Source organism: Falco naumanni, chromosome 3 (genome assembly GCF_017639655.2).
Source record: "Falco naumanni isolate bFalNau1 chromosome 3, bFalNau1.pat, whole genome shotgun sequence".
In the NCBI taxonomy this organism is placed as follows: Eukaryota; Metazoa; Chordata; class Aves; order Falconiformes; family Falconidae; genus Falco; species Falco naumanni.
Window position 1 is genome coordinate 111,165,946 of NC_054056.1, and position 12,583 is coordinate 111,178,528.

The 12,583-nt window shown below is 47.0% G+C and overlaps 1 protein-coding gene across 2 annotated transcripts in view; it reads left to right on the forward strand.

The window, feature by feature from the left end:
- Positions 1-447: 447 nt before the first annotated feature.
- The window catches only part of BASP1 (brain abundant membrane attached signal protein 1), a 51,940-nt gene continuing 39,804 nt past the window's right edge, over positions 448-12,583 (forward strand). The window contains exon 1 of one of the 2 annotated variants that reach the window (XM_040587421.1): positions 448-647. The gene's annotated coding sequence lies outside the window, so the exon portion shown is untranslated. Of the gene's footprint in view, positions 648-6,599; positions 6,696-12,583 lie in introns of those variants that run through there. The other variant, XM_040587419.1, reaches the window with a different exon arrangement.

Here is a 12,583-nt window from a genome sequence, read left to right on the forward strand (position 1 = left end):
TCCCGCCGCCGCGCCACTCCCCAGCTCCTCCGGGGCCGGACCCGCCGCCGCCCCGCGGGACACAGCCCGGAGGCTGCGGAGCGCCCGCACCTCGGCGTGCGGCTCCGTGCCGTCCCGCTCTCCTCGGGGCAGGGCGGCTGGCTTCTCCCTTCCCGCTCCCCGTCCTCTCCTCGCCGGGGTCCTCCCTGAGATATCTTTTTTTGGGGGGTGGGTGGTGGTGGGGGGTAAGGTTGCAAGGTGCGTTTGCGGACCTCCGAGCGAGTCCTCCCGCAGCGTGCAAGGCTAATATTTAAAACCTTGGGTCCGTGCGCCCCCTAAGCGCGGACGCCGCGCAGCGCATCCCCTGCCTGAAAGCCCGGAAAATAAATAAATAAGTGCGTGTGGCTTTTGAACTGCCCACAGACTGTCACAGAGATGGGGGGAGGGAGGGAAAGAGGGAGGGGGAGAGAGTGAGAAATGCAGAGGCAGCAGTCGCGGTAGCGGCGGCATTGCTCCAGCAGGCACTAGTCACTCCAGTCCCGGCGAGCGAGCAGGGGAGAGCCACAGCACTCGGACCAAGCCGAGCGGGCTCTGGGCTACCTGGGACTCTCGTTGTGACATCCCAGCACACAAACACACAGAGAGGGAGAGAGGAAGCACATAAAAAGGTAAGAAGCGGTGTATCTCACTTATGCCATTTACACAGCAGACCCCGAGAGCTTTGTAATTTTTATCATTCTCCCCCTCCCCGTGGTGTCTCGGGTGCGGGGAAAGGAGATGGGCGTTTGAATCGGGCAGGGTGGGGAAGGCAGAGCGGGCGGGGAGCCGCCTGCCCCGGCACGGCTGGGAGGATCGCTGCGGGGAGCTCGGTTCCTCGAGGGCAGCGCGCCCAGGAGCGGGCTCCAGGCACAGGACGGACCGATGGCTACTCCCTGAAATTTAAATGCCCGATAAAGCCTTCCTGGGGAAGGGGGTGGTGGGGTGGTGTAGTGGTGGGTGTGGTGGGAGTAATAGGGGTTTATGCCCAATTTCTTTTCGGCGCCTTCAATCTGTTTCCAAAGGGAGTCTCATGTGAAAAAAAAAAAAATATCCCCAAACCCCTCCACGAAGCTCTCGGAGAAGAGAACGCGCGACGCTGGGAAGATGGCAGGGCGCTGGGCGGGGGTCCGGTCCGGTGGTGGTGCAGGGGGCGCCGGGGGGGCAGGCGGCTTGCGCGATGGCTCGGCGGGGCGGGCGCCCCGGTGCCGCGCTGCGGGGGGCGGCGGGCGGCGCGGGGGAGCGCAGCCCGCGGTGGCGGCGGGGCGCGGGGCGGCGCGTGCCCATTGTGGCTGGCGACAATGCGATTGTTCTCGGTGGGGCAGCGGGGAGCGGCGCTGCCGCCGCGGTCACGCGTGCGCGTGGGCGCGACGGCGATTTCAGTCCCTGCGCCCGTGCGGGGCGGCGCGGGGGGCTCGGGCTGCCGCGTCCCGCCGGGGCAGGGGCTACGGACCGGCCGTCGAGAAAGGCGGGGACCGCCGGCGCTGCCCCGCTCTCGGCGCCCCGATGCGGCTGTTCATGAATATTCATCGAATGCCGCCCCCCGTTTCCCACAGACCCCTCCCTTTTGCCCCCCGTTTTCCGATCCCCCCCTCCGCCCAAGCAAACCTGCCGCCTCTTTCTCCCCCCGACCCCCCTCGCCGTATCGCCTCTCCCCACGCACACGCGCGTCTTCCAAACGCGGCTCCCGCAAGGAGCTTTCCCCGCGGCTCAGCTGGGCGCGGCGGCATGTGCGAGGGGACGGACGGACGGACGGACGAACGAACAGACAGACAAACGGGCGGGCGGGCGGACACGCAGGACACCCACCCCCCCGCCCCCGCCGCGGTGCCCCGGGCTGGGTGAAGCCCCGCAGCCGCTGCCCGCGCCTTTGTCTCTGCCCGGCGCATGCGCGGAGGCGGGGGCGGGGCCGGCGCCGGTGGCGGAACAAAGGCGCCGCGCTGCGCCCCCCGGGCTGGTGCCCCCCCCCCTCGGTTTTGCCGGGGCTGCGCCCGGCCCCGGGGGGTACGGGGGGGTGTCCCTGCTGCGCGCCGACACCCCTCGGTCTCCGCGCTGAGCCTGGCTGAGCGCTGGTACCTGCTGCCGTGCGCCGTGGGGGAGCGGAGCCGCGCCCCCCCCCACATCTCGCCGAGACAAAATCTGGCTTCTCCGGAGGGGAAGGGGAGGCGGTGCTGCCCGGCCCCCCGCCCGCGGCAGATTGCGGGCTGCGGGGGCGAGGGGCTGCGGGATGCCCCCGGAGCGCCCCCGCCCCATGCTCCGCTCCCCCCTTCCCCCTCCGCAAAACCGCCTTCGGTGGGTGGCGGTGCAGAAAAGGGGGAGCGGGGGGTCCCCTTTACAGCAGCGCCGGTACGGGCGGGTCCGCTTGGGGGTCCTTTCGGTCAGAGGGGGCGCGGGGGGTGCCCCGTGCGTGCCGCACTGGGTCCCCCGGGAAGCCGCCAGGGTGCGGGACTGTGCGTGCTGCCGGGCTGCGCCTGCGGGGGGGCACCCGCACTCTGCGGGCCCGGGCGGCCCTGGAGCATCCCCCTCTGCCGAGGGGAAGCAATCCTTCAAGGGGAAGATTTATTTTGTGTGTGTGTGTGTGTTAGTGCGACATCTTGAAATCTCTTTTGTTCGATTTGTTGCATCTCGATGCTGGCACCGGTGCTTGCTCCTCCTCCGCCCCTTTTCCTTCCCAGCAGATGCTCTTGTCCAAAATTAGGATATATGTTTCTCTTTAGGGCAAGCATGCTTAAGCCTGTTAGAAATGGATAATTTTGTAAGCTAATGACTGTTAGCTTCGGATCAGAGACAACTGGTGTATTTGTTAAGCTGGCGTTAAAGATGACAAAAGAATACTGCAAGCGGGCTCCTAAACAGAAGATGGCAGTGGGTTTTATTGCTTTCCCTCTGGGGTGATGAGCATTTGGCTGGAAGACACGCACCCCAGGGCCCCTCACATGGGGATTTACTTGGTAGTTCCAGTGTTTTCAATTAAGAAGCCTTCTGAAGAAGCGCTGCCATCAGAGCCCTAAAATCTGTCTCGGTGTCCCCTCTCTGCTTGCTAGATGCTTGCCAGGCACCACCTAGACCAGTGGCCAGGCTTCAAATGCCACGGGTTTTTCTCCAGTGTAGCTGTTCTCCCCGTTATGCACGGGAGCAGTGAGAGCGTGGGGTGGGAGTGCCACACCAGGGGATGATGCGGCATCTGCTGCTGTCTCCAGTGGAGATACCTTGACCCACACAATCCTTTTTGTATTCAGGCTGTTTCTCAGCGTTTTGTGCAGACCCTCCAAGCTTTACGGGCAGGGGAAAAAAGGAAGAAGCAAGGACATGGCCAAAGGTTTTTGCATGCTGCCTGTACTTGTCTCACTGAACTTCATATGAGGGAGAAGCTTTGCTTTGTGATCTTCTATCTACTGGACTGTGGGCAGTAAATATTTTCCTTTTGTCTGGCTGTTATAGTTTCACTGGAGAGCACCAACTCTGGCCTGTGGATGGAATAAACCAGAGCCTTCGGAAATTCATGGTGGCTCTGTCTCTTCTTGTATGCTTCATGTATGAAATAGCTGATTGTGTAATTCAGGGAAATTTTATGTAGCTGCCAAAAAGCAATCATGCAGCAGCTTTTTCTGTTGATACGAACCTCTGAGCATATCATATCATGTTAAAATAAAATCAACATTAAAAGATAAAACTGGTAAAATTACTGTTGTAGTTATTGCATGAGGCAATGATCAGGTGCTTTTTTTTTTTTGCTTTTTCCCCCCCTTTTTTTTTTTCCCACGTTTCTTTGCATTTGAAATGCAACGCCCACTGAAGCAACCTGGTGATAAAAGATTCATTTATTTCAGCAAGTGGCGTACCGTTGGAACATACAATTTCCCTGAGATTATAAAGTCTGTACACTCCATAATTTCAGAGCCATCTCTAGAGCTATCTATAGTTCTTAAGTATTTGTGTGTTTTGATCTTTCAATGTTAAGTCTCCAGATTAAATTTGTATTTTCCAAGTGAAGCTTCTTGTGTTTGTGGTGCATTCCACTGGCAGCTTTGCCTCATGCAGTGAACATGAATTCCTTCAGCAGACCCTCCTGTGTACGTGAAAGCTTTCTTCACAATAATGCTAAAGCAGCCCCTGGTGCAGGCATCCACCTATGCCCCGATGGGATACACTGAGGGACAGAAGCTGATTGCAGGGCAGAAACAGGCCTTCCTGTGAGATCTTGGTAGAGTGTCGTGCAGCTACATTTTTAGGCATTCAGCTACCATTGAGCTACTAATTATTTGGAAACTTGCTGTTGGAAGCTGATTTTGCACTCATTTTGAAGTCAAGAATTTCAGAATATTTTTTTCTTTTCTTTTCTTTTTTTTTTGTCCATCTGCAAGAAGATGCTACATTTGTACTTACACATCTGTGCGCAAATCCCAGGTCTTGATTTAGGTCTGTAGGTGTAAATGTAGTGTCCTTGGGTGCACTGTAAATTTAATGGTTAAAATCTGAGTTCTTCAAGTAAGAAAACTGGATGCTATTCAAATACAGCGAAGAGTTATCAACCAATATTCAAGGCTGACCTTCATTCCTACAAGGATCGTAAAGGCAGACCATTCTGAAGTACTGTACAGATGCATTCAGACAGCTTCATGACTGAAGAAAGAGAACTTACAAGGGGCTTGGGTTGCTGCTTCTGTTTCTATCAGGAATGACAAGAATGAGGTAACAACTAGAGAAATCAAAGAAATTCCTGAACACATTAGAGACTTGAAAATAGAAACCATATGCAGCATAATAGAGGTTTCATGCATTAGTAGGAAATGCTTTCAAGATTAAAAAAATCACAGGGGGAAGGAGGGAGGGGAAACACCTCGTGCAGAATGGAGAGGACTTTAAAGTTTTCCTTACAGCATCTTGTATCTCACCGCTTTTTTTTAAAAGCGTGATGCCAGCTAAGCTGCTTACTTCAAGATGGAGAAACTCGGTTAGTATAAAAATGTAGCTGTTGGTTATTTGATATGAAAATTCTAAGTTTAGAATAGAAACTGATTGATAGCAACATGATTCCTCAAACATGAAAGATTCCTGACTTGCCAGAATCTGAAAAAAAAGCCTTTGACTTTCTTCAGCACACCAATAAATGTAAAGAGATACTGATTTGTAACACATGTGGAATGGTCAGGTTTTGCCTGGGAGCAAGATGTGTAGTAATTCCCTCTTAAGTATGGTTAATGGAATTTAACTCTGAGGAAACAGTTTTATTAATAAAAACCTTCTGTCTTAGGATATAAATCAGAGGCTGATCTCATTTGATGTGTTTGGTATTGTGTCCTGCAGAATAGGAATTAAGTACACTGTATATATATATGCACTTGATCTGACTTTTTGGGTATAGACTGCCAAGTACCTCATCAGTTCTGTAGTGTTGGGAAAGCCACATGCTTTTTAGTCACATGTTGCATAGTTTAGACTTTAGCCTGGTAAGTAGGGCCACATATGATCATGGTCTGCTGATCCAGGGATTATTATTATTTCTTTTACCCTGTAGGAATTTGAATGTCTTTTCAAAAGACTTAATTGTATGTACACTGCCCTAGCAGTTGTCCATAGCAGCATGCACTCGGTGCTTAATGCGAACTGTAGGATTGGTGGTGGGAGCTTCATTTTGATGAAAGCCTTGCTGTCCTTACAAAGGTTACAACACTGAATGTGTAATAAGATTAGGCCTTAACCATCTACCTTTTGCTACTTAGATGTTACTGGATGTTTGCTAGTGGTGTCATGGTGGTGGTTGTAGTACTGAAGCACTGGCATGAAGAGAATGTGAATGCAGCATTGAAACATAACCTTTTACTCCAGGCAAAAGCCTAGTAACTATAATGGTAAAGCTTCCCATATAGGATTAATTTGAATGATGGAAATTTATGCCATCATGACTTTACATGACAAATGCAAGCCACTTCTGTACAAGTAGTAAAATCAGGGGGCTTCTGGCCACCACCTGTTTCAATAGTCCTTAAATACTCAATGGGATATAGAGCGTAACCTCTGCCAAAGGATAGAGCCTCGTTTTAGTTTGTGAATTTATTTTCTGCTATTACTCTTTTCCTTATGTGATTGGTTGGTGAGGGAGGGGCTCATATTCAAAATTACAGCTTGACATTAATAACTATTTTAGGATGAAGTAGAAGATGGTCACATAGCAGGATGCTGGAGATGTGCATCTGCTTGACAAATCTAAGATGACAGTCAGCTATGGAGAAGAAGCAAAGTTAGACAAAACAAAGAATGGATCAACAATAATAGAACTGATACTTGGCTTTCTCCTCTACCTCAGAAAAGCACACAAAAAACAAGCGCAGAGCAGAATGTAGAAAACAGTGAAAACCCAGTTGCAAACATGTGATCAACATGAGAGAGTGAAACCATCAGAAACCCTTTGGTACATCTGTTTGTCCAAGATAGACTGCAGCCTGAGAATTGCTACATCAGCTTCCTGTAATCGTCCTTCCCCAAAGCAGTGAAGCGTGTCATTCGGGGAGTAAGAAAACACACACACACCCCCACACCCCCCAAAACTTGATGGTATAAAACTAGGAGTCTGGAAAAGGATAGGGTGAAACCTGTCGCCCCTAGATGTGGTGCTCGGATGATTTTGGTATTCCCCATTCATACGTGGTTTCCTGTTGCTTGTATTTTAGCCACCACTGGTAAGTGCATGGTTGACTTCTGCTACTAATTGTGCTGAGCTGGTGGGAGGAAGCAAATTCAGTGAGCTCTGAGGTGGTGAAAACAGCTTTTCCGGGTTTCTTGCCGTCACCGCAAAAGCTGAGGCGAATGGGGAAGGTGTGCTAGCTGCTCTAACCAACAGGTTTCTGAACCAGATGGGCTGAAAGAGCGGGGCTCTTTCTCCTGCAGCAGCATCGCTCAGCTGTGTGTGTGTGAACCCTGCACCTGCCTGTGCTGCACAGCCAGTGCTGGCAATGGCTGGTCTCACTGAAGAGTGGGTGACAGCTGCCTGTTGACTATCACTTTCCTTTTCAGATCTACAAGCCCTGTGAAGCAAGGCAGGCAATAGCTTCTCAGAGTGTAAAAATGAAAATCTGCCCAGATTTTCCAGACTTTTCCATTCCATACTTTTCTTGAAATGGAGGAGAGTGTACTCATGATTTGTAACTTCATTTCACTAGACGCTTTCACTAGGAGCTTGTGAGGTCTCTGTAGTGAACCTGAGTGCTCAGGATAGCCCCTGAGCCTATAATTCAAATGCCTAAACTAGCAGACTAAAGCAAACATGGAAATGTGAAAACTTTCCTTGTTTGCAGTCCATACATATTCTGTATAATGCCAGCATTCATGGCTAAGAGCATCCTGATGCCTCTAGAAAGCTGCATCTGGGATGTGAGCTGACTAAGAGCTGCCACGTGCACTGAAATACGGTCGCTCACCTGAGTGTGCTCTTCTCCTATGCATGTAAAATCGAGTAAAAGCATCAACGGAGATAAAGAACACTAGTATTACAGTATTTTTTAATAAGCGCTAGAATAATTATTAGGTCACTGAAAGTTCAGCTGTCATCCTCTTCTGTGGATGAGTCAGTGACTGAGAGATCCATGAACAAATCATTGGTGGTGATGGCAGGAGGAATGTGGCACTCCTTATGGTGTCTCTCGTTCCTGATTGCCAATACGCTGTACTGGCAATCCACTACGGCACGGTGCCTTGAAAGTGACCTTCAGTGCTGAGGTAGTGTCCGTTACCAAGGGTTCGATCTATACTGCAAATCACCTGCAGGTGTTTTTTTTAAGCATCTCTTGAAACTATGCTGTCACCCAGGCATTATGGAGCAAAGGAAGCGTATCAGTCAGCAAATGACACATATAAAGGATCCCCCTTGCTTGAAACAGGATAAATATTGTGTCTTTAAATACCTGCCATCTCTGTTCTAACTTGGAGTGGATATATGGAGAAAGGTGTTGAGGGAAACGAACTGGCTTTGCATGTTCTCCTACAGCCATTGACCATGTGAGGCAAAAAACCCCATCCGACTGCCTCACCACCTAAAACACAGAAGTGACAGGGAACAAAGGAAGTTCTGCACTGACAAATTTATAGTTCAGAAAAAAAGTCTGTCCAGGAGTTTGCTGTGAAACAATGACAGTAAATTTGCAGTCTGAGAATAGAAGTATTTATCTCAGCAGCAGCTTTTATTTCCTTTCTACTTAAAAAATGAAGTTCCTTGGCACATTTTTCTCCTGGGTAAAGAAGCCATTCAGTATGCTTCTTGATAGAAACTTTGTATTCTAACATGTTGGGATATACCTTATTATCTCTGTGCATATTTGTAAACGTGTCACAGTAAAAAAAATAATAAAAAAATTAGGTGTCTTCAAGCTACTTACTCATTTTTCAGCAAGCTTTGGCTTTGTATCCTTCCTTGCCATGTTCCTGTAGATCATTTATCCGTATTTCAGTTCAGTTGCCACAGTGGTTATACTGCATTTCCCTTGGTCACCCTTTCTAGAAGGGCATTTAGTAGTCTGTATGTTCAGCTGTGGACTAACCCAACCTACTTCAGAGAACACCTTGTTAATTATGCAGTAACATGCAATATGTGCATTAGCACATAGCCAGAACGTACCCAGAACACAGTAAGCTCTATGCCATGAGCTGAAGTGTGTGCTGTCATTCCTGTGTAATAAACAGAGATAAGAGAACGGAGCCACTTCCTGCAAAACTTTAATTCTAAACCCTAAAACTAACGCTACCAGACCCCAACTGTTTCCATGGATATGGCTCCCAAATCTAGGTGTTCACTGCAGTGGGATCATACCAACATGAGAACTTGATCTTAAACAAAGTTTTATGCAAATCCTGTAACAATATGGAAATCTTGGAGCTCTGCCAGCCAAAAGCATTCAACACTTTTAACTTCTTATCACTTGAAGAAATATTAGTGTGATTTCTCCTTCTGTTGAGTGAAAAGGAATAGTATTTTTTCCTTTTTACATGCTGTTTCAGTTTCAAGCAGCACTGGCTCTTGACTAAATGAAAAAAACCCCAACCAACAAACCCAACCCAAACAACCCTTTATGTGATAGCTTGCACTGTCAGTCTTACTTTCAAGAAGAACTAGATTTGTTTGATTCCTGTAGGACATTAAACAAATTACTGGAACATCATAATTAAACTACATCAGTGAGTTGCAAAACCTTCCAAAACACACTTTTAGGGGAAACATTTGTTATTGTAATAGACAAAGCTTGTCTGTCAAGCTGTGGCTTTGCTGGTCTGCGTATTGCATAAAGGCCAGTAGCTGTCACAGTCTTACTGGCCTGAGTTTCTTTCATAGAGAAACCCTTCTTTGGATCCACTTCTAATTGCCTGAGATTTTCATTGTGTCAAAATAAAGCATAACATCTATAAATGATGGAGACAACAACATGATTGCTGTGCAAATTCATGATGAATGCCATCAAGATGAGGGCCATGTTCAGGCCAAATGAGTTCATGATGGCAAATGTATATGCCTTTTTTCTGAAGTACAAGCTTGTAGCTACAGAGTGAAGAGACAAAATAGCCTTTGGTCGCTGTGGAGGGTCTCCGAGCAGGGGGCCGGAGAACTGGACTGGATTGATTTAGGTCATCTCCTGTACATTGAACTCCAAAAGAAGACCAAAAAAACTGAAAGGACATTATTTTCATTAGAATTACAAATAGTCATCTCAGTTAATTAACTCCTTTAAACAGACAAAACCTCGAGCAATGAGAGAACCAAAATAATAGATAAAAGATTTATTCACAGCCTGATCTCTGCCTATGTGCCCTTGCAAGTTTTGAATACTAATGTTGGTTTCAAGTATGCATGGTTTTCTGCACTGGAGCACATTTCCACAGTCCTCCCTGGTCCCAGACTTTCTTCCCAACACCTTTGGGGTCTGGCTGGCTGTCTGCTACGTGCTTCTCACAGAATTTTTGCAGTTTTGTTCCTGAGCTGCAGGTTCCCAGTTTACGTCTCTTGCCTGTCTCACCCTTCTGTCTCTAGAAACCTTCTCTCCTCTGAGCAGCCTCAGGCTCTCCTCTAGGGAAGGAGCTCCTCTGGCTGCTTGGTCTTCTTAAAACAAGCAAAATAATTGGGACTGGCCACGGGAGCCTTCTGTGCTGTCTTGCAAACGAGGGGATGGGTCACCGTCCATGGGGCATGCACGATCTGACGTGCCAGTCCTTGTGTACTGCGCTAACGATGCTTGTTGGTTCCCTGCACTGGAAAGGAGACCAAATAGCTAACTTAATTATTACAAATGCCCTGTTTTATCTTAATTAATCTAGCCATATGATTCTGGTTCCTTGATCTAATTAGCTAGGGAGATAGTTAAATATATCTTCATGTATCTAGGCACATTTAGCTATTTGTGGTTAAATCTGCTCACGGTTCCTAAGAGACTGTATTTCAAAGTTATAGAGTCACAGCCGGGAATACCTTCCAGCTGCCCTTTATCTGAAATAAAAAATACAAAGACTTCATCTTAATGAATATGGTAGAATTTTTTTTTATGTTGGCAATACACCTCATAACTAATAATCACATTAAAGCCTTTCATGGAAACAAGGAAGCATCTTTCTCTGTTCTGCTGGTAAAGGCTAGCAAGTAACTGTGTGGTACACAAGAAATGGGATTTCTACTGTGTGAGTAGATAAACATATCTTCAGACTGTATGTGGAAAATATTTTCCCTTTGCTCTGTAACAGATGGAAGATGGTCAGTAACCTGAGTTAAAATAATTTGAAATTAATAAACCACAGTAAAAATTTTTTGTCCATGGAATCATTTCTATTAAAGATGGTACTTGGTAGCCATAAAGAATATGTGAATAGAAATTTCATAAAGAAGATTTTGTTGACCAGAAGGAGAGAACAAGAATAACAGAGGTCCCTAGTTGTGCTAAGAATTTGCAACCAAACCAGAATAAATTGCCTTTTAACTGCCCTGTAATGGGCATCTAAGTATTTCCTTTCATATACTATGCATGGAACGTTTAAAGATATTACTTGCATGGGTCATATGCCACATAAAAGAGAGATACTGTTCAAGTGGATGCACTAAGAGTGATCAAACAGGACCTATGAAAGGGGAAAATGAACACATTGGGTTTGTGCAGTGTAAGGAAGGGAACAATTATTTTCAAAGAGCTAAGAAAATAGCCAGCAAGCTATCACTTAAATGTAACTCACTCTGCCCTGGGGCAAGACGAGGGACTATCTAGACTTCTCCTGAGGTACCTTCCAGCCCTGCGGTTTGGGGGATCAGGTACATGGAGAACCTTCGAAGCGAGCTTGTTCTTGAGTGCAGAAAAATTGGTAGGGTTGAAACAAAATCATTCCCAAATGTACTAATTTATTGGCAGTGTATCTGAGCTCTGTTAAAATAGAGAACAAAAGATAAACTCTTTGCTAAGATGCTTTATAGACATGGCATATGCTAGAAAAAAAAACACCATACAAATAAGTCTTTTCTAGAGCTGGCAAAAGGAGATTTAATTTATTGATGCTGAACAGCACAAGTGGTTAAACAGATTTCTCATAGCACTTTTGACAGAATTCCTGAGATGTGCTGTAGGTTTGAGGCTATTCTTGAAATTTGGGCTGATGTGCAAGAAGGGGGGTAAAGCTTATATAAGTGATTGAAGCTTTTCAGTTCCTAAATTTTATTTCAGAACAGTAATGTGTAGTCATGTGGATATGTTTGAGAATTTTACTCTGTAAGCCCAGGGTGAAGTTTTGTGACTGGATCTGAGGACAGCTGTGTAACTCTGATTGATGTGACACCAGGATGTCTTTTGTTAATCTATAGGCTGCAGGGACTGGGTTTGCTGGGTTGTTCAACAGATGAGTGGAGAATCTAACTGTGTAACAAAGGGTATACGCACGTTTTCAACACATGGTTGCTCAAACTTAACGGCATAATAACAATAGCTTTGAAGGTTAAGCCTGATATAAATTAGCCTCATTTCTAAAGAAATCTTTGGTCTGTATTCATAAATGGGTTTGAATAGATTTAATGTGTAGCTGAACAAATATCTTTGTGCAATCTATCTTTTGTGTGCAGGTGGGCAGCTGCCTCTGAAGTTCCTGGTTCAATACCAGGGGCTATCCGTGCTGTGGCTACTTTGGAGTACGTGTTTGAAATCAGTCAAGCTTTTTGTACCTGAGGGCAACCTGAGATTTATTTACTTTCCATATGCGCTTACTGGAAATGGTGCTGTGCTCTTAAGAAACACTTGCAGGATTTGTATGTATGTATCTGTGTAATGAACCAGATTCTTGGCTAGCGGCTTATATCTTGGTGTTATCAAAGGTAAGGAAATGCTCACCTTCGTTTAGCTGCTGTTAGGTCATTCAGCAACGTATGGATTTCGAGCCATGCACAGCAGTGTGTTGGCATTTTTTAAAGTGAACTTTTCAGTGAGGGAGGCACATTTGGGAGCAGAGCTAGAGCTGTGGGCTTGATTCTGGTTTTATTTCTGTTGTTGATCAGTGAGTATGTACTTTGAATGTAATTGAGTTGTACCAGTAAAGTCAGAGCTGTGGGCCGCTAGAA